At 37.1% G+C, this 23,340-nt stretch overlaps 1 pseudogene; it reads right to left on the reverse strand.

Annotated features, from left to right (window-relative positions):
* On the reverse strand, positions 212–5,809 carry LOC104734045 (annotated as a pseudogene).

A 23,340-nucleotide genomic window follows, 5' to 3' on the forward strand; every position in this document is an offset into this window, starting at 1 on the left:
GATAATTTCTAATGTTAAAGATCTTCGTTTGGAATGTAAGTGTCAAAAAGTGGGAGGTTAATTAACAAACGAAACATTCTCTGAGTTACAAAACAAATATTCCAATACACACAAAGGAGATAAAACTTCAACAAAACCAATTTCCATATGGACAAATTCTTTAACAAGCTAATCTAAAGAGAAAGGAAACGGAGATGTAAATGATAAATATTGGTTCACCGGATTAGTATGAATTCACTGGCAAAGCTGCTCAACAGCGGTCACGATCTGAGCTGGTTGAACCACGGTCCACTCCTCCAGTGTACCAGTGTACCAGCATAAAGGTGTAGGAACGTCCTGAGAAGACAAACGCATCACCAGAGCATCTAAGTAGTCATGAAAGTTTTCGTCAATGGCAGCAGTAAGACTTGCCCCAATCCCACCGGTTCTCATACACTCCTCCACGATCAAAACCCGGTGTTTTCTTTACTGAGTTTCCGATCGTGTGGATGTTGAATGGTTTCAGCGACCTGACGTCGATAACCTCAGGGTCATACCCTTTGTTCACCAGAGTTTTTGCTGCCTGCATCACATGGTACCTCATCCGCAAGTAACTGAGGATGGTAATGTGTTCCCCGGGTCTAACCATCTCAGCTTCTTCAAGGTTACAGATGTAGTCTTCGTCTGGGATTTTCTCCTTGAGATTGTAAAGCAGAACGTGTTCGAAAAGAATCACGGGGTTCTCCTTGAGATTGTAAAGCAGAACGTGTTCGAAAAGAATCACGGGGTTCTCGCTTCTTATCGAAGCTTTCATCAAGCCTTTGGCATTGTAGGGAGTCGAGCAAGCAAACCATCTGGATCCCAGGGATGGACTGGAAGTAAGATTATAACCTCTGTGAATGCTCAGCACCAAGCTGGCGTCCCACACCACCAGGCCCACGGATGACAAAAGGAATCGTGAACTAACCACCGGATGTGTAGTGAAGCATTCCACAGTTGTAGGTGATTTTGTTGAAGGCGACGAGGAGGAAACCCATGGTCATACCTTCAATGACAGGTCTTAAACCAGTCATGGCCGCTCCAATTGCCATACCTGTGAATGCATTTTCACAAATAGAGGTATCGAGAACCCTGAGGTCGCCAAATTTATCAGCAAGACCTTTGGTTACTTTGCAAGAGCCTCCGTTATGGCCTACATCTTCACCCAACAAGTCCTTACACAGAGTCAATGTGCCAAAACTACAATGCTACTACACTACACTGGCAGAAGCTCAACCAACCATCATCTATAACCTCAATGACATGGAAAATAGATGCCCACACTGCTGCTACTACAAACAATGAAACAAATGATCAAATTTGTCTTCTTCTTTTAGCTAAAGGATCGACAATATGGTTTATGAATGTTATCGTCCTTTAATAATTGCTAGTATTTCCACTGTTAGAGTTCTTTAGAAGTTGTTTTTTCATATATTATGGTTATGCGTACAAACTCAAATAATTGAAAAGAAATCAAAGATTAAAACAAATTTTTAAAAATCCATAGAGCAGCATACCAACATAATTCAACAGAGATTATGAACAACTATGAACACCAGGATAAATACATTAGCAAAATGGTCTTTACCTATATAAGAAATGAATTAAAAAAACACAAGATTAAGGTAACGAAACTAAAACAGAATAAACATCATTTGGCACCGGTTGACACATCTATCACCAAACAGAAAAAAGGTAAGAGATGCAGATACTGGTGAAACACAAAAGAGACGCTCAAGTAAGATTAGTACATTTAATTCGCCATATAACATCAATGTTTGTAAATGAACTCGAGCCAAAACAAAAGCTCCCCAAAACTATCAAAAAACAGCACAACCAGTACTATTTCATAATCAATACATACGCAAACATAAACCAACAAAAAGAGGAGAAATTTCTAATAGAGCAAAATAGAAAACACTGTAAATCCAGACAACTACCTTCTTAAAAGAGTCGATTAATTAATTAGAGAATCAAAGGTACACATGGGAGAACCAATTAATACATACGTTCAACGAACTAACCAGGAGAGAACCAATTACTCATCAGCGATGCGAAGCCAAGATGAAAACACCCCACAGACGCGAAGAAAATTTAAGTTTTTTTGTATCGATACAATGGATGCTTCAAAACGAAGTATGCCCATCAAAATAAGATCTACAAGCCTTCTACTATCCTTTAGATCAAAATATTGATACACATCATTCCGTTCAACAAGCGATATACGACAAACAAATAAAAAACAAAGTTACAAGACACGAGTTATTTCCTAAAAGGATAAATACATCCTCGAATCAATAAAACCTACTCTAGACCCAAAAGACCACTACCTTTAAAGGCTTAAACGAATATTTGGGCCCAATAAATGTAACACTAAAAAACAATAAACACACAAATGTAAGTAAATATAAAACCTTATTAAAAATTACTAACTTACTAACTTTGTAAAACAATCACAAAAGCATTGACAAACATTCGTCACATATTTTATTTCATTAAATATGTATTCTTAAAAAAAAAGAAGGAACTACAACCACGTATAGAAAAAATGTAAAAAAAAAAAACAATCAATCCAACGGATGACAGGAAAAAAAAATGCACAAAAACAATATTTAAAGAGAAATTAACAAAACACATAAAAATATCCACCAAAAAAACACATATCACACCCTAATCTAACTCAAATATCACACCGCTAAACACATATCACACCCAAATACTAGTACTTTCAAATAATCTTAGTAGCAACAAATATCAGCAATCAAATAGTATTAACTTTACAATTAAGTACTTAAAAGATCTAATACTTTCAAATTTTCTTTTAATTTTTATCGATATGGGTTTTAGACCCATATATCTCCATAGACCAAAATTAAATAGATGTAGGATTTTTTAGACGTTTATCCCAGATCCCGTTAAATCCAAAAGAAAAGACTTAATTTATGATTAGTTTTATAGTATTTTTTTGAAAATATTTTAAGAGCGTTTTTATAATAAAAATTAGAAAAGTGAAGAAAAAAAATTATAAAGATATATTGTTTAAATTTTGACACATGTTTAAAATATCAATTTCACACATCACATTTTTTAATTAGTTTGACTTTTATTTATATAACTTAAAATTTTGTTACAAATTTAAACTATATTGGATTATCAAGGGGATATATAGACCCCTCAAAGATCTTACTAATGGAGGTGCTCTCCTTCCTTAGTTCCTTTGTTATAAACCTTGGTTAAGAAATAGCTAGGTGCTGGGCCTAGCGCCTAGCAAAGATATCGGGGATTAAATAGTATTTAATCGAAGTCTAGTTTTATGTATTATATTAAATTAAATATAATTCATTAGTTTTATAGATTATGTCAAATATATATGTACAGATATGTTTAGACATTATTAATTATAATTTTAACTAACAAATATACATCTGGTAAAAATTTATAATGAAGAAACAAGTCTTATAATTACAAAAGTTTTACTATTATATATATATATTTTTTTTACAACATAGTCTTACTAGTATGTAAACAAAGAATTACGGTAAAAAGGAGAAAAGAAAAAACACTAAAAAGAGAGAAGAAACAAATAAAAAGGTCATAATTCAAGTTCCCATATCTCACATCGGTTGATGGGAGAAGGGGGTGGTCACAACTTCAAGACCATTCAAATTATAAGGCCTTACAAATAAGTATTAGTTGAATTTTTTGGTTATTAAATCGGTTATTCAGCCGATTTTCAACACCTAATCAGTATAAAATCGGTCAATGATTTATTAGACCAAATTGCTCTAATCGCGGTGGTATTGTTCCGATCAGAGATTAAACGGGCAGCTAGGCGGCCGCGTTTTAAAAGAGGGATTTTAAATATAGTTATATTTTTATCAAAATAGTAATCTAACGTTTTAGCAAGAGTCTAATTATATATATTTTTTAATGAATGTAAAATTTATTAAATAAAACAAAACACTTTTACATTTGATGCAGCCTTTAAATTGAAAAATCGTTTGAGAGCCTTTCTAGAAATTTTATGTGTGCATATATGTTTTGCTTTGGTAGGTTTGATTCTACATAAAATGATTTTTTTTTAATGTTTATTCTGTTTTGATAACTTCAACGTTTATTCTTCATCGTTTCGTTTCTTCCTTATAAATCTGAAATGCTTTATAGGTGTTCTACAACTAGACGTTAATAATATTGAAAAGTAAATAGCTAGAAAAGTCAATAAGATATGATCTATAACTTTTCCTAACACAAGATTATTTCCTTTACCAAGAATCATGATAGGAAGGTAATGCTACAACACATGAATTAGCTTGTTACATATTTTTAATGCAAATATATTATAGTACTAGATTAGGACCCGCGCGGTACACGGCAGACAAAATTATTTATAACTAAAATATTTAAATTATAAGTTTATTTGTTGGTTAAATATGTTATAATTATATAATAATTGTTAAATAAACCGTATAATACCGCAATATAATTTATTTTTTACATAATATTTATTTAATCAATTCAATTAGATATGTCTATTCTTTGATACCGACAGTGTTAACTTAGTAATGAAATGATGTTTTACCTCTGTAACACCAAATTAATGATATTTTTTAATTTATATAAATATCGATAAAACCCGTTCCGCTATATAACCCCGTCCCGAGATATTTTAACTCACACTATATCATCTTAATTTTTAATATTTATTGTGTATCTACAGTATAATATTTATCATATTTAACTTTTTAAAAGTTTTAAATATTTTCATATTTAACCTTCTAAAAAACTTTAAAATAAAGAACCGGAATAAACCAAAGAAAAGTTTTTAAAGTTTGATGCCTGATAAATCAAAATTTTCTACTCATTTGTATTCCGAATCATTTTGGTCTTTTTTATAGTATGACTTTGAACCATTGCCCAATTTTTTTAGACGATGTGGGATATTGTACCCGTATTTTTTTATTCATCTCTTGAGTAATATATGTCCGTTTTTAAAATTTTGTATTCCATCATATGCAGAAAAAAATCACAATTTTTATTAACCAAATGTATTATAGAATCATTCAAGATAATTTAAATATAAATTCAAATAAAAAATGAAAGGGAATCATATATTTATGTTTGAATGAGGTAGAAAAATTTCCTTATTTTTTAAATCTTACCTATAATTAATTTTGAATTTTTGGTAACTAATATTAAATTCAATTTATTAAAAATAAAAATTTTCCAAAAGCATTTTTGAGCAAAAACTGCTGCAATAATACTAGTATAGATGTTATATTCTTGAAGATATACTGTATAAAATAAATAAAATTCACGAAGTGCATCATTATGCTCTGATGACCAGATCAAAATTTGTTTATTCATCGTCCTGATTACTTTGATGATTTGTGTTTCTGAGCTAGGAACATCTCAGCAATCTGAAAAATATGTAGCCAAAGTTAAAACTTAGAAAGCAGCCTAGCCTTGTCTTGCCAATGTTAAAACATATATATATGAGTGTGGTTAGGATAAGTCTTGACTTGTTGAGATGATGTTGCTTCCTCTGGCTCTTTGTCATCCCGTACATAGACTAGAATATGAGAGCATAGAGAAAATCCCTTTTAAGCCAAACCAAAATGGAATCACTCAAATAGGTAACAATAAGATATATCATACCAGTATACAACTAGATTGGTAATGAGAATAAGTCAGATAATGTTAAAACCTTGTCACGGTCCACAATGCCTATAGCTGCAAGATGCTCAGGGCTAACTGTCACTTCTTGTGCGCTCACTTCCAAGACCTTAATCATGTATGCATATATTCTACCTCAGTCGGCTGGAACAAAACATCTGGTTTGATGCTATTGCTGCCCTTAACTTGGTACTTTTTCTGGATATTTGAATCATTACAGTTAACAAGAACTCAACCAAGAAACATATATGATAGTGAAGCAAAAAAAAAAGATGTCAGAGACAAGAGATTATAAATATCCTACTTGTGGTTTAGCAATCACTTTAGAGCAAAGACGAGAAGACAACTCTTGTAGCTCGGGTTCAGACAGTCCATTACCTAGTAGCCCAAACCTGTTAAAACCAAGATTTAAGAAACTTGCAATAAGAAATGAAATGCCAAGGACCAAGGTGCATAAGACTGACCGAGATAACAAATGCTCTGATATTCTCCCTTATAAATATCATAGCAAGCTAGTAAAAATGAACCAAATCCTGTAAACCTACAAATGCATATAACTTTGTTAATAAAATATGAAGGGTCAAAATGTATCACTTAATAATATATTTTGATCCTTTGAAATGGTTGTCACCTTTGCGTTTGCCGTTTCCATGTTTTGCACCAATTGGTACAAGATCCAAAGAGTCCCCAATGCTACATATATAAGTAAGTCCTAGTGTCAGTAAAGGACTCATCGTCAATTAACAAAATTGTGTAAAACAGAGTATTATTTTTTTGTTAAAGATCAAAAGAGAGTATTATTGCCTGTTTTTGTAGTCCTTCTTCAATTTTAGCCAATTATACTTTGCAGGCTCATAGGATGCATCCGAGTGCAATGATTTAATGACTAAACCTTCACCGAAATAACATAACGTTAAAGATGACAAGGCGGTAAAGTTATTAGAGATACAAATAAGTGTAGATATATCAACGGAAGCGTCGAAAAACTTTTGTATTTCATCGGTATCACTAGATGTTAGAGTCGTTACAAAGTGGAAATACCCAGGATCTTCTTCAAATGAACCGTATAGTATTATGAGCCCAGGCTCATCTATGTAATTAATATATATATAGTTGCTGTATATTTTGGTTATTTCCATTTACGTAACTAGGTTAATATTGTAATCATATATAAGGCACAACCTACACATCTTTATGAATAAGGAAACTTTTTACACTAAACAAGGTTTTTGACATGGTATCAGAGCTAAACCTAAAATTTTAGGTTCTTTGATCCTCTATGTCATTGCTTAGATTCTCTACTTTTTCTTTGATCTTTGTATACTCGATCATTCTGTCGGTATACATCTTCTGGAATCATGACAGAAGATGAATCATCTTCTAAGCTTGGTTCTACTTTGTCCTTGGGTTCTAAAGCACAGATCAAAAAACGACAAGGCGTCGGATTGATCCGTATGATCTCTCTGCTGGAGATAATCCCGAATCGCTGTTTTCACAGCCACAACTTCATGGTTCTAATGATGATGAGTGGGTGATGAATCTTCGTCTTGCTTTGCGAGCATATATGGAAGAAATTTCGATTTGCTGATGGTTCTATACCTAAACCTGCTGAAGACTCGGATGACTTAGAAGATTGGTGGGCAGATAATGCCATGGTGGTGTCGTGGATTAGACTTACGGTGACACCTGAATTGAGCAGCTCTTTTTCCCCTCATGAGTTCACTTATGACCTCTGGACACATATACAAAAGTGATTCTTGGTGAAGAATGGACAAAGAGTACAACGTCTTAAAACTGAATTGGCGAATTGTCAACAGATTGGACTCGCGGTTGAGGCATATTATGGGAAATTTACAAAGCTTTGGACAAGTCTTGCGGATTTTCAATGGGCAAAAACAGTTGAAGAAATTGCAAAAGAACGAGAAGAAGATAGGTTGCATCAGTTTTTGATGGGGCTTGATGAAAATATTTTTGGTGCTGTGAAGTCTTCACTCTTGTCATGGGATCCACTTCCTTCATTTGATGAATCAGATCAGGTTGTTTCACAGGATGAGGAGTCAAAACGAGCTGGTCTCTTATTGGAAGAACGAAACGAGTGCCACAAAGGCGCTAGTTTTTCTGTTCAAGCAGCTTCACGTTCCACTCTGTCGTCTCAACTCCGAGATCCTTCTGCCATATGTATGAGTTGTAGTCGGAAAGGACATCTTGCTGATCATTGTTTTCACAAGATAGGTTATCCATGGAGGTAGGGTGATAAACCACGTTCCAAGCTTCCTACTACACAACATGGAGGTTCTGGAAGTTTGAGTGTGGATCGTCGTGTATCACCTTCTTTGCCAAAGCCAGCACAGGTTAATCACGTCGAGACTTTGTAGCCAGTTTTTGCGGGCACTACTACACTTACAGAGACTGATCGTGTGGGTTTTAAAGGTTTGAATGATCAAGAATGGCGAAAGCTAAAGGATATGCTCAGTGCGAGAAAAGCGACTACCAATATCAACTTTATGGTAAGTTTATTCTTGAATCTTAGATTATTGACACAGTTGTTTCAAATCATATGATGGGAAGCATTGAGTTTCTCTTGGATTTTTGTGATATGGCATCTATGTTTATAAAATTACCAGACGGTCGGTTTACTGTTTCTACTAAGCAAGGAACAGTTTCTCTTGGTTCTTATCTCTGGTTACTCAATGTCTTCTTTGTTGATAGATTGCAATGTCATCTTATATCGGTTTCTCAGTTAACAGGAGATGTGTTGTATCTTCCAGATATCTGATAAGATTTGTGTTGTTTAGGACCGCATCACTCAGACGGTGATTGGATCAGGTGAGTAGGAGAATGGTCTTTCTTTTTTTCGAGGGATAGCTGCTACAGCAGTGACACAAGCTTTGGACCGGCAACCTAAGGATGTGTGACATCTTAGTTTGGGAAATCCCTCATCTACGACCATGGAGATATTGAAATTTTCATATTCTAGTAGTAGTAGGTTTTTTTTATTCCAAACATGTGACATTTGTATTCGTTCTAAGCAAAGAGAGGATTCTTTCCATTTGAGCATTAATAAAACTTCGGTGGTTTTTGAGCTTTTCATTTTGATTTATGGGGTCCGTATCGGACAACGACAATTTGTGGATCAACGATTTTTTCTAACGATTGTTGATGATTACTCTCGGGCCGTGTGGATTTATTTGTTTCCAAATAAGTCTAAAACTGCTTCCATTCTACGTGATTTTATTTCTTTGGTTGAATGAAAATTTGAACGGAATGTGAAGACTATTAGAAGTGATAATGGATCTGAATTTGTAAGTCTAGGTGGATATTTTTGAGAAAAAGGATACTTCATGAGACTTCTTGTGTGGGTACTCCACAACAAAATGGAGCGAAAGCAACATCACATACTTAATGTCGCAAGGGCTTTGCGTTTTCAAGCTCAGCTTCCGGTGGAGTTTTGGAGTTTTTTGTGCTCTTACGGTATGATATTTAATTAATACAACGCTCACGATGGTTCTACATGGCAAGAATCCTTTCGAGATTCTTTACAAGGTACCACCGCCTATGAACCATTTGAGAGTGTTCGGTTGTTTATGTTATGTTCATAACCAACGCCATGGTGGTGATAAATTTGCTACTCAAAGCAGTCAATATATTTTTCTTGGTTACCCTTATGGGAAGACGAGATGGAAGGTTTATGACCTTGACAATGGTGTTATTTCAACATCTCGAGATGTTGTCTTTATTGAGACTGAGTTTTCGTTTCCTCTTGCTCAATCGAAGTCTCCATCACCGCTGAATACATTGCCTCCTCTACCTAACATACATGATGACGAGAATAATTTTGTTGATAAGGTTTTGGCTCCTCCTACGACTGTTTTGCTTGAAGAAAGTCCACTTGCTGATATTTCAATTGTTGGAGCTACTCCGTCTTCACCGGAGAGTGTGGCTCCCCCTTTGTTGTCGCCTGCGGTTTTGGAGCCTATACCTACTGATATTTCTGCTGAAACTTATGAGATTATAATTTCTTTGGATGATGGTTATGCTCCTACAGGAAAGGATGCTGACAAAAATTTAAATCTAAGCGTCTTGATGGTTACGTGACTAATACTACTCGTTTGGAATCTGATGGTGATTTTATTGATTTTTCTTGGTATCCTATAGACTCCTATGTCAATAGTTCTCAGTTCTCGGATCATCATCAAGCATTTCTTGTTGTAATTAATGCCAGTGTGATCCATCGTACGTATGCTGAGGCATTCGTAGATGAGATTGGCGTGAAGCAATTTGTGTTGCGATAACTGCTCTTGAACATCAGGGTACATGGACGGTTGAGACTTTACCTCCTGGTAAGAAAGCTTTTGGTTGCAAATGGGTGTTTACTCTGAAATATAGGTCTGATGGCACGCTTGAGCATTACAAGGCTCATTTAGTTGTTCTTAGCAACAATCAGACTGCGGGTCTTGATTACAAGGAGAATTTTGCACCAGTGTGTGTAAAATGACTATGGTCCGATCATTTTTGAAAGTTGTGGTCTCTCGGGAGTGGGAAGTTCACCAAATGGATGTGCACAATGATTTCCTTCATGGTGATTTAGATGAAGAAGTCTTTATTCAGTTTCCTCCGGGTTTTCGTGCTGACGATAAATCACAAGTTTGTCGTCTATACAAGTTTCTTTATGGTCTCAAACAAGCACCCGTTGTTTGTTTTCCAAGCTATCCACAGCAAAGTTTAAAAGAATACTCTTTGTTCACTTTTGCTATCGATGGAAGACATATTCATGTGCTTGTCTATGTTGATGATCATATAGTTACAGGGAGTTCTCCTCAGGTCATTACCGATTTTAAAGAATACTTAAGCTCGTGTTTCCATATGAACGACCTTGGTATCTCTAAATATTTCTTGGGCAATGAAGTTGCTCATAATTCGATGGGTATGTATCTTTCTCAACGCAAGTACACGCTTGATATAATTTCGATACGAGTTTACATGGGTCCAAACCAGTCTCTCATCTGATTGAACAGAATCATCAATTGGCCAAGACTGGTGGTGAGTTTTTATTGGATCCTTTTCGTTATCGATGTTTGGTTGGCCGTCTTATTTACCTTGATGTTAATATACCGGAACTCTCGTATGCTATTCATATATTATCTCAAGTTTATGCAAGCTCCAAAGCTGGAACATTGGGAGGCTGCTCGTCGGGTTATTTGTTACCTCAAGAATAACGAATAACCCGGATCAAGGTATTCTTCTTGGGGCTGGTACGGAACTTCGACTCATGGCTTGGTGTGATGCTGACTACAATAGTTGTTCTTTGACACGCTGCTCACTCACTACTTGGTTTATTCAACGTGGTGGTTCTACAATTTCTTGGAAAACACAGAAGCAAGATGTGGTCTTTTTTTCTTTAGCTGAAGCGGAGTACCGTGCTATGGCTGAGATTGTAAGATTTTATGGTTGCACGAAGTACATATCTCTATGGGTGTAGATTGTTCTGCTCAGGTGCCACTCCATTGTGATAATCAGTCTGCCATTCATATAAGTAAGAACCCAGTATTTCATGAGCGGACTAAACACATTAAATCGGATTGTCATTTATTAGGGCTGAGATTGTCCGTGGTGTTATTGCTCCTCAATATGTTTCGACTAAGATTCAGCTAGGTGACATTCTTACGAAAGCTCTTAGTCGGAAAGAATTTGATTATGGTTTTCTGCTCAAGCTGGGTATTCGGGCGCCCAGACTCATCTATGTAATTAATATATAGTTGCTGTATAGTTTGGTTATTTCCAATTACGTAACTAGGTTAATATTGTAATCATATATGAGGCACAACCTACACATCTTTATGAATAAGAAAACCTTTTACACTACACAAGGTTTTTTGACATATAGCTTCAATTAGAAAAAAGTTGCATATAAATGATTACACAAAATATACTTAACTGAAACTAAAGAAAAAGTTCTAATATGGCTCACCTCTCGGCAAATATTAACTAAGATTCTCCTTGGTAAGTTGTTGGCCATTTTGATATAACATGTCAAAAGCAAAGATGCATACTGGAACCTTGATATCTCAGGCATTCATATTTTTACGACCTCGGGTACCCAAATCCTAAAAAATACAAGAAATATAAAAGCCTAGATAGCATCAAATAGTTAAAGTAGCTAGCTTCATCTTAAGACAGAACTGAAAATAACAAGTCTTCTATTTGCTTATGAGTTACCTGGAACGATTCTTTTTATTGTTTATCCTGTCGAAAGCAACAACCTCGCAATCCAAAATAAAAGATTGAACAGAGGGCTTCTTTAACCTGAATAGAGAACATTACACTAATTTCAGTAGAAAGAAAAGATTGCTTCTAGCTAACGTTTTCAACAAGTAACACACCAAAAAAGTCTACCTCGATAACATCGGGGTACTTTTTTAGTGTAGAAGAGACAAGAGACACACAATTTTTAACGAGGTTCAGCAAATGCCTACGTCCTCAATCTTTGTTGGAAATACTTCTTGAACACAATTACAGTTAGTGTTCAATATTGGACTTACACAACCCTAAGATCTTCTCTTAGCTTGTTCCCAATCTATTTCCAACCCACTAAGAGATCCTTAAGATCAACACAAATGATCTACACCCAGGACTCTCACTTAGAAACAAAACCCTCACCCTTTTCTCTCAAAGATGCCAAAAGGCTTACAAGGTTTTTTCTCTCTTTTTTACGTTCTGAAGAGATAAGTTTCTAAGTCCTAGACCCTCTATATTTAAGGGATTTCGTGCCTCTCCCAAGGCTATCAACTTTCCTAAAATCAAGAGGAAATATTCCATTTAACTTTATTCTTTGTTAAACGAATATTTCCTAATCCCACTAAATCTTCTAAATATCTTCAAGCTTCCTTTTTCTTCGTGCTTTACCTCCAAATAATATCCCAAAACGTGCCTTAAGTATATCTTCACAAATTTTCAAAACCGAGACATACGGACAAAATCAACAAGCCTCTGATGCTCTTTTGTAGGACAGAGGCTTGAGCATACATCAGATGTCTGTACCGAGACAGAAGCTTGTGCAGATATATTTTGTACAGCTTCCTGAACTTCATCTTCAACTTGAGCTTGCCGACATACACTTACAATCTCCCCCTTTTTTACTGAGTTTTATAACTCAAGCACAACACTTCATGATTCCTGGAAATCCATAACACAACCCCTTGAAGACTCCTCCAAAATCAAACAACATCTTGGAAACTCCCCCATAATAAGAAATCATATTCTTCTTACACCATCTCCCCCTGCTTGAGTGGTAAAACTCATTAAAAAACTTTAAAAGCTCAAGTTTACCTTGCCACAACATCTTGAAATATCAACCATCAGCACATGACTTTGATCAGTCGTCAAACAGATAGTTGTCTTTCTTCTTATTATCTGGTCTGTGAGACGACATCTTTTGGCTCAACATCTCGGTCTCTAACGTTTTTTTCCATTGACCGGAATCTTGGAATTCCTCATGCACATGTCTTAGATGTTGTTTCTTGCGTTGAACACCTCTCTGATTCCTTGAGTAGCCACTGTTAGAATACAAACGTCTGTCGCTTGATGCATGTTTTGTGTAGTCTTCAGGACAATATAAATCATGCTTCTTGATCCAAACTTGATTGAATCTTTGACCCTCTTTGTAATTTTTCTTCCTTATCATGACTTGTGTTACCCTCTTCAAGAACTTGTAGCATTGAGCTTTGATATGACCAGGTTTCCTACAATACCAACAACCAATCATTCTTCTCTTAAAGTTGTCGTGTACAAACGCCTGCCAAGATTTCAGCCGTTTGTCACCTGTCTCCTTGCTGACAGACACGTTTCGGACCTTTGATGGAGATATACAGAGACTTGAATCCACAAATTTTGAAGCCAAAGTTTCTCCTTTAACAAACTGAGTAGTTGCACCAGAATCACCTCCATGGTAACCCAAACCCCATCTGACATTACATGTTCTACCGATTGTCAGAATCTTGTCAAGATCCTTTGTTCCTCTGCTCAACATCTTGATGCTTCTTAATTGATCTTCTAAACATTTTTCTAAATCACAAGACTTTACTTTCTCCAGAGCTAGATCTTCTTCCAGATTTGAAATTTTGCTTACCAAGTCATTCTTCTCTGTGACAAGCCTCTGATTTTCCTTTTCCCTCTGTATCAGATATTTCCTCAGAGTGTTGATCTGATCATTCAGCAACAATTTAAGTTCTTCTTCTTGTGGCTCAGAGTCCTGATCCGTACAACAAGTTGTTCCATTATCAGACTTTAGTTCCAACTTATCAACAGCAAGTTTCAATTAGCCACAAAGAGCAACAAACTTTGACCTTTTTGTTTGAGGCTTTTGTGTGTTTTTCTTCCTTTTTGGCGAATGCAGACTCTTGATCCCTTTCTTCCTCACTGAAGGACAATCTGATTTAAAATGACCAAAGCCCTGACAAACATGACACTGGACCTTATTCATTTTCTGTTTGCCTGTAATCTTCAAACTTTTGCGTTCTTTATTCACCACAAGACTCTCAAGTTCTTCTGTTTTACGAGCCTCTGTGTTCTCTTCACTATCACAGACTGAACAAACATCAATCCCTTGTGTGTTGTTTCCTACATCAGACGATAAGTACTGCAACTCATAGCTTAGCAATTGACTGGCTACCTCCTCAAAAGGCATATTGTCTATATCAAGAGCAACATCCATCGCAATTTTCACAGGATGATATCTATGAGCTAAACCCCTCCACAATTTCTTGACCAACTTCCTGTTTTTGTAATTCTTTCCAAGAGCTCTAGCTTTATTCGCAATAGCATATATTCTACCACTAAAAGCAGTAATGTTCTCAAACTCATACATCCTAAGGTTCTCAAACTCAGAAGCAAGAATATCTAACCTTGTGCGTTTCACACTTGTTGTACCTTCAAAGATATTTTGTAGAATCTCCCAAGCCTCTTTAGCAGATGTACAACCTTGAATCAATGAGAACTGATACCTGCGAATGCCATTAAATATTGCTGAAAGTGCCAGTGAATTGAGTGTGGACAATGCTTTGTCAGATTTTGACCACTCTGTTTTGGGTTTTTCAACAGCCACCTGATTCCCGTCAGAATCTACAACAGCCTGTTTCGGCGACTCCCATCCACATTCAACTGCTGTCCATGCATCTTCATGAATTCCTTTAATTCTATGCATCATCAACACCTTCCACATCCCATATTGATTTGGATCTAACATCAATAAGTCGTTTGCCATGAATAACATTGATTGTGCCTCCATGTTCTTCTTCCCAAGATCTTCACCCGTTAGTTGAGTTAGACTTTGCACAGATGCCCGCTCTGATACCACTTGTTAGTGTAGAAGAGACAAGAGACACAAATTTTTTAACGAGGTTCAGCAAATGCCTACGTCCTCAATCTTTGTTGGAAATACTTCTTGAACACAATTACAGTTAGTGTTCAATATTGGACTTACACAACCCTAAGATCTTCTCTTAGCTTGTTCCCAATCTATTCCCAACCCACTAAGAGATCCTTAAGATCAACACAAATGATCTACACCCAGGACTCTCACTTAGAAACAAAACCCTCACCCTTTTCTCTCAAAGATGCCAAAAGGCTTACAAGGTTTTTTCTCTCTTTTTTACGTTCTGAAGAGATAAGTTTCTAAGTCCTAGACCCTCTATATTTAAGGGATTTCGTGCCTCTCCCAAGGCTATCAACTTTCCTAAAATCAAGAGGAAATATTCCATTTAACTTTATTCTTTGTTAAACGAATATTTCCTAATCCCACTAAATCTTCTAAATATCTTCAAGCTTCCTTTTTCTTCGTGCTTTACCTCCAAATAATATCCCAAAACGTGCCTTAAGTATATCTTCACAAATCTTCAAAACCGAGACATACGAACAAAATCAACAAGCCTCTGATGCTCTTTTGTAGGACAGAGGCTTGAGCATACATCAGATGTCTGTGCCGAGACAGAAGCTTGTGCAGATATATTTTGTACAGCTTCCTGAACTTCATCTTCAACTTGAGCTTGTCCACATACACTTACATACTTGTCAGTGTTTCTTTTACCATTTCTATTGTAAATTTTTTATGAATCATCCTCCATGTGATGTATCTACAAGTAATTGATAGCTAAGCCATAACATAAAATAACATTGTTTTAGGGATAACATTCATTGAATTATAATTGTACCTGTGCTCGTTCTCCGTCATATTTGTATTTGCATGTGAAAACATTGCCCAGAATTTATTCAGTATCTCACCTACAGTTTTAATAGGTTTTGAAAGCATGGATCCAATTGGAACACCAAGTGTTAAGATACAGTTTTCAGGAAGATTCGACACACCACCGGTTAGAAGAGCGGGAAAAATAATGTCATAGTTAGGAAACACAGTGAATACTTGTTTAACAATCTTTGCAGCCTACAAGAACAGAAGCAGAAGGATAAATCTATTGTTACTCACACAGCTCAGGATCATTTTTGATATATTTTTAAAAAAAAACATGGACCTCTTCTGAAAAAGACTTGGAATTTGAAGGTGGCCGGCTTTGAGTGCTCTTGAATATAAAGAGCGGCTTGTCCCAAGGCAGCTAATACAATAGGACCTGAGAACCCTAATTTCAATTTCCCCTGCAATGTAATAAAGTCCATAAGGAACAGCTAGCAACAAGTACATTTGTGATGATTGATCCGCCTAATACCTGAAGTAACTGAGTTAGGTAATTAGATTCACTGTCTGTTGCTGCCATGAGAAGTGCCGACATTCGATTCTTCTTCCTTTTCTTACTATCTTTTCCACTTTCCTTGCGATGATTAACACGCGATTTGGAGTTAAGACAAAGAAGGTTGATTGTAAAAAACACTCATTCATAACCAAAATTTGTCGAAACCTATCTAGAACCTTGACAACAGTCAGTGGCTCGGGCTTGAACAACATAATCTGAGACGAACGCTTTCCTTTTGCTGCAAGCAATTCTACAACATGCCAAAAGTCATCCCAGTTCCTAAAAAAAAACAGACAAGCTAAGTGATCAAACAGAACTCCAAAGAAATAACCCTTACAGTCCACCAAACACAGCCTCATTTAATCAACTTATTATATACCTTGCTTTGCTTCGAACCTCCTCCACAGTTTCACCAAAAGCTTCTGAGAATGCTTTGATAGTGGAAGAATCACCAATTCCTAATTCTAGTCTGTTAAGAGGTATGGTTTATGATTCAATTTCAGTAGCTGGTTTAGTTGCTGGTTAGTGGAAATTAGTATCTGGTTTTGTGGAAGTTATTGAACCGGGGTTTGGAAGAGGAAGACTAATACTCTTTTCGCGAGAGAGGCTTAGTCATATAAATGCTGCGTTTGGTATTAATCGTAGCAGATCATTATCTCTTCACCATCGTCGTTTCGTTTTCTTATCTCTTGTAACAGAAAGTTATTGAGAGAGAGAGACTCCATTGTTGTTGAGCTCTGCTCTGTTTCTGTATTTTGTACAATCCTTGATATAGTGGATTGCCGAATTGATTTGGCCCCAGACGTAGGTCAGATCACATCGATATGATTGAACTGGGTAAACAATCTTTTGCGTGTGTTCGTTGTTCCTTTTGTTTCGTTTCGTTTCTTCTCTTTGATTCAAAGCGTTTGCGATACACTGGAGAGAGATTGTGAGGTTGCGAGTTCGGTTATCTGATTAGTGAGTGAGAGATTTCTTAACAAATTGGTATCAGAGCTTGGGGTTTAACGATTACTCAAGATCCGATCGATGGCGACAACAACAAGAGTAGAGATCAAGGTGTTCGATGGAGAAAGCGACTTCTCGCTTTTGAAGATAAGGATCCTGGCGCAATTAGGTGTTCTTGGTCTAAAGAGCATCCTCACTGAGTTCGATCTGACAAAGACAGTTCTGTTATCCAAGAGTGAGGAAAAGATGGCTTCCGCAGATGAATCCTCCGATGGATCATTGCTGCAATCGAAAAAAGTTCCAGATCCGGTCAAGATTGATCAGTTGCAGCAAGCTCTCACCATCATCATCAATCACGTTGGTGATAAGGTACTTAGGAAGGTAAATCATTGTGAGTCTGCTGCTGAGATGTGGTCATTACTGAACAAGTTGTACATGGAGACTTCGTTGCCAAACAGGATCTATGTGCAGTTAAACTTTTACTCATTCAAGATGGTTGATACACACATGATAGATCAGAATGTTGATGATTTCTTGAAGATCGTTGCAGAACTTGGGAGCTTGGAGATTCAGGTAACGGAAGAGGTTCAAGCAATCTTGCTGCTGAATTCTTTACCATCGAGTTATAGCCAACTTAAGCATACGCTTAAGTATGGCAACAAAAGCCTTTCAGTTCAAGATGTAGTCTCGTCAGCTAAGTCATTGGAACGAGAGCTGGCTGAGTTGAAAGAAAGCAACACTGGTTCGTCTGCTGCCTTGTTTACGAATGAACGAGGAAGACCACAAACCAGGGGACAACAGGGTGGATCAAAAGGTAGAAGCAGGAGCAGGTCTAACTCTAAATCGAAGGTTGTGTGCTGGTTTTGTAAGAAGGAGGGACATGTTAAAAAGGATTGTTATGCTAAAAAGCGAAAGTTTGAAGGTGAAGGTCATGGAGAAGCTGGTGTTCTCGTTGAGAAGCTTGTGTACTCGGAAGCTTTGAGTATGAATGATCAAGATGCCAAGGATAAATGGGTTATTGATTCCGGTTGTACTTATCACATGACATCTCGGAAGGATTGGTTCACTGAGTTCAATGAAAAGGTGTCTACTACGATACTTCTCGGGGACCACCACACTGTTGAGTCAAAAGGGAGTGGAACCATCAAGATCAACACGCATGGTGGTTCTATTAGAATGTTGAAGAATGTTCGGTATGTGCCAAGTTTGAGAAGGAATCTTATCTCCACAGGGACTTTGGATCAGCTCGGTTATAAGCATGAAGGTGGAGATGGCAGGGTTTGTTTCTACAAGGAATCTAAAACAGCTCTGCGAGGAAATTTGGTACACGGGTTATATATTCTTGATGGACATACTGTGCTAGGCGAGGGCTGTAATGCAGAAGGGAGAACAAGTGATGATACCAATCTGTGGCATAGTCGGCTGGGTCACATGAGTGTGAACAATATGAAGATTCTTACGGGTAAAGGACTGTTAGAAAAAAAGGATATTGTTGAGCTGGAATTCTGTGAGCACTGTGTGATGGGAAAGTCAAAGAAGCTGAGTTTCAATGTTGGGAGACATAATACAGAGGATGCTTTGGGATATGTTCATGCTGACTTGTGGGGTTCTCCAAATGTTACTTCTTCTCTCTCGGGTAAGCAATATTTTTTGTCTATCATTGATGACAAGACTAGGAAAGTCTGGCTAATTTTTCTTTGAACTAAGGATGAAACCTTTGATAGATTCTATGAGTGGAAGGATTTGGTAGAGAATCAAGTTAGTAAGAAGGTCAAGGTGCTGCGAACAGACAATGGTTTGGAATTCTGCAATCAGAAGTTTGATGACTATTGTAAGAAGAATGGGATAGAGAGACATCAGACCTGTACTTATACGCCACAACAAAATGGAGTTGCTGAGAGGATGAACCAAACCATTATGAAAAAGGTAAGGTGCCTTCTCGATGAGTCAGGTCTAGGTGAGCCATTCTGGGCTGAAGCAGCCGCAACAGCAGCTTACTTGGTGAATAGATCACCCGCATCAGCTGTTGATCACAATGTTCCTGAGGAGCTTTGGTTAAATCGAAAACCTGGATATAAGCATCTAAGGAGGTTTGGTTCAATAGCTTATGTTCATCAAGATCAAGGGAAGTTAAAACCCAGAGTTCTTAAAGGTGTGTTCATTGGTTATCCTCAGGGTACTAAAGGTTACAAAATTTGGTTGTTAGAGGAAGAGAAATGTGTGATTAGCAGGAATGTGGTGTTTAATGAATGCTTGGTTTATAAGGATCTCAAGACTGAAGGAGAGCAAGTGTTTCAAGATAAAGTGAAGGATGTTGCAGATTCAGTTGAAACTGAGGTAACAACGATTAAAGAAGCTGGATCGGGTTCAGCTGAAGGTGGAGCTACTGTCGTAAGTGGTATTGAAAATGTAGAATCAGATGAGGATACAGTAGAACCACTGATACATGCGATAGACTTGAGGAACTATCAGTTGGTTAGAGGTCGTAAGAAGAGACCTACGAGAGTGCTAGAGAAATTAGCAGATTATACTCAGTTTGCTTTTGCTTTGGTAGCTGCGGAAGAGATCGAGGTTGAAGAACCACAGTGTTATCACGAAGCTAAAGAAGATAAAGATTGGGTGAAATGGAATGCCGGTATGGATGATGAGATGGGGTCCCTATCAAGAACAGGAACTTTTGATGTAGTTGATAGACCTAAGGATCAGTCTGTAATAAGTTGTAGATGGATCTACAAGTATAAACCGGGAATTCCAGGTGTTGAGGCGAGCCGGTATAAGGCTAGATTGGTGGCTCGAGGGTTCAGTCAGAAGAAAGGTATTGACTATGATGAGGTTTTTGCACCAGTTGTTAAACATGTTTCAATCAGGATCTTAATGTCAAAGGTGGTAGATGAAGACATGGAATTGGAGCAAATGGATGTGAAAACAACGTTTTTACATGGAGAACTTGATGAGGTTATCTACATGGAGCAACCAGAAGGATATGTGGTGGATCCAAATAAAGATCAAGTTTGTTTGTTGAAGAAGTCACTCTATGGCTTAAAGCAAGCTCCGAGGCAGTGGAACAGAAAGTTCAATGACTTTATGATTGAAAATGGATTCAAGAGGAATGAGCATGATTCATGTGTTTATGTCAAGAAGGTGAAACAGGGTGAGTATGTCTACTTACTTTTGTACGTAGATGACATGTTGTTGGCAGCTAAGAGCAAGACGAAAATCCAGAAGCTTAAGGATGTTCTGAGCTCAACTTTTGAGATGAAAGACATGGGAGCTGCCAGCAGGATTCTTGTTATTGATATCTCAAGGAACAGAGAAGATGGTACGCTTACTCTGTCTCAGTCTGGATATCTAGAAAAGGTGTTGCAAAGATTCAGGATGGCAGATTGTAGGAGTGTAGATACGCCAATTGGTGCTCATTTCAGTATGTCGGTTGTTGAAGATGATAGTCAGTGTATTTACACTGAGACTACTCCTTACTTAAGTGCAGTAGGTAGTATGATGTATGCTATGATTGGAACAAGACCTGATATAGCTTATGCAGTTGGGTTGGTCAGTAGGTTCATGAGTAAACCTGGAAAAGATCATTGGGAAGCAGTCAAATGGGTACTTAGGTACTTGAGAGGATCTACTGATTTAATTCTAGTATACACAAAAGGAGAGAACTTTAATGTTCATGGTTTTTGCGATTCAGATCATGCTAAAGATCTTACAAGAAGAAGATCTACTAGCGGGTATGTGTTTACGGTTGGTGGAAACACTGTGAGCTGGAGGTCGAGTTTGCAGAAGATAGTGGCTTTATCAAGCACTGAAGCAGAGTACATTGCTCTTACTGAAGCAGTCAAGGAAGCAATGTGGATTAGGGGCTTGCTGGAAGACATGGGTTTGAAGCCAGCAGCTGCTACTGTCTGGTGTGATTCACAGTCTGCGATATGTTTGTCCAAGAACAATGCTTTCTATGAGAGGAAAAAGCATATAGACGTGAAGTATCATTTTATCAGGGATGTGATCGAAGCTGGAGAAGTAGGAGTTGTGAAGATTGATACATCTTCGAATCCTGCGGATATGCTTACCAAAGGTATACCAGTTCAGAAGTTTTAGAGTTTCTAAAGCTGATCGAGTAATCATTTGAATATTATGAAGCCGGAGGTTAAATTCAAGTTGTGCAGTTCACTAGAGGATGTATGAAAGTTGATCAAGGTGGAGTGTTAAGAGGTATGGTTTCTGATTCAATTTCAGTAGCTGGTTTAGTTGCTGGTTAGTGGAAATCAGTATCTGGTTTGGTGGAAGTTATTGAACCGGGGTTTTGAAGAGGAAGACTAATACTCTTTTCGCGAGAGAGGCTTAGTCATATAAACGCTGTGTTTGGTATTAATCGTAGCAGATCATTATCTCTTCACCATCGTCGTTTCATTTTCTTATCTCTTGTAATAGAAAGTTGTTGAGAGAGAGAGACTCCATTGTTGTTGAGCTCTGCTCTGTTTCTGTATTTTGTACAATCTTTGATATAGTGGATTGCGGAATTGATTCGGCCCCAGACGTAGGTTAGATCACATCGATCTGATTGAACTGGATAAACAATCTTGTGCGTGTGTTCGTTGTTCCTTTTGTTTCGTTTCGTTTCTTCTCTTTGATTCAAAGCGTTTGCGATACACTGGAAAGAGATTGTGAGGTTGGGAGTTCGTTGATCTGAGTAGTGAGTGAGAGATTTCTTAACATAGTCCTTCATGAGCAGGGGCGATCTGGTTCGCCGCGAGATAGACAGTAGCGAGTAAATCATCAGGATTAGTGGCGATAACATGTTACATAGAATATTAGTGATAATAATGTGTGGCCACTCTCGTTTGAAATCAGATCAAACACACTATTTCAGGATCGAACTCACAAGGTTTCTCTTTTAGCAGTCCAGTTTTGCTCTTCATTAAATCAAATTTTAACCCTTGGCTCAAAACCCTAGACTTTGATATGGGTTTTGTGGGATCAGAAACAGGATCCGTAACAAGGGTTTTGGACAATCAGTGACTTTGGTTTCTCCGACTTTAATTTTCTTCCGAGAGGGAGGCGGAGTAGAGGTCTGTGGCGAAAATCCTGTTATTAGCGGTTGTGCGAGCATTGGACTTGAGAGTGGCATGTACGGACGGATGGGACGAAGACATTGGTGGCCCTATCGCAAGAGCTTAAGTGGAAAAGAGGAAACGTGACGTAGAAGATTTGAAAAAAAAAACTAGGGTTATGTTTATAAAGTGTGCTCTGTTTTAATGCTCTAAGCTCTTTTTTGATCTTTAATGGTTGATTCGATTGGCTGGTCCTCCTGTTTTTTAATCTCTACTTTATGATTTAGTGGTGGTTTTGGCTGAACTTGATGAGATGGATATGAGCTTTAATGGTTTTGGCTGAACTTGACGAGATGGATATGAGCTTTAATGGTTTTTGCTTGCTGTTTGGGTATAAAACATTCTGCTTTTACTTGTTGTTTGGTTTTGAAGCCTCATTAAAAGTTTGCTCAATGTCAAGTTTAGTGTTCATTGTGTTGCATTGATCATCTTATTGTTCATTGTCTTCATTAGAATTCAGTGTTGTTTGTCCCAGTTCATGTTAGATACTCAGATAGCTTGCTTAGCTGAAAAATTTGTGGGATTTCATTTTTTCCTTTGTGGGCATGAGTCTAGGAGAGATACTGTCACTCACTGTCTTTTTTCCTTAAACTGATTGAGTACATTTATTAGTATCTGATGCTAAAACATTGTCTGCTAGCTATGGAGTTGTATGATCGTAACAGAAGAAGAACCCACATTTCCCAAGAGAAGATCTTAAAACAAACTTTTGCAATGTTACCAATGTTGTTGAAGGATCAATTCTGTAATCTGAACTCGTTTTTTTGTTCCTAGATTTTCATTATTAAGGTTGGTTTCTTTTTCTTTGCATTTGTACTCCTAACTTCACATAATTGGCTACAATGGAAGTA

This window comes from Camelina sativa, chromosome 12 (assembly GCF_000633955.1).
Source record: "Camelina sativa cultivar DH55 chromosome 12, Cs, whole genome shotgun sequence".
Classification (NCBI taxonomy): Eukaryota; Viridiplantae; Streptophyta; class Magnoliopsida; order Brassicales; family Brassicaceae; genus Camelina; species Camelina sativa.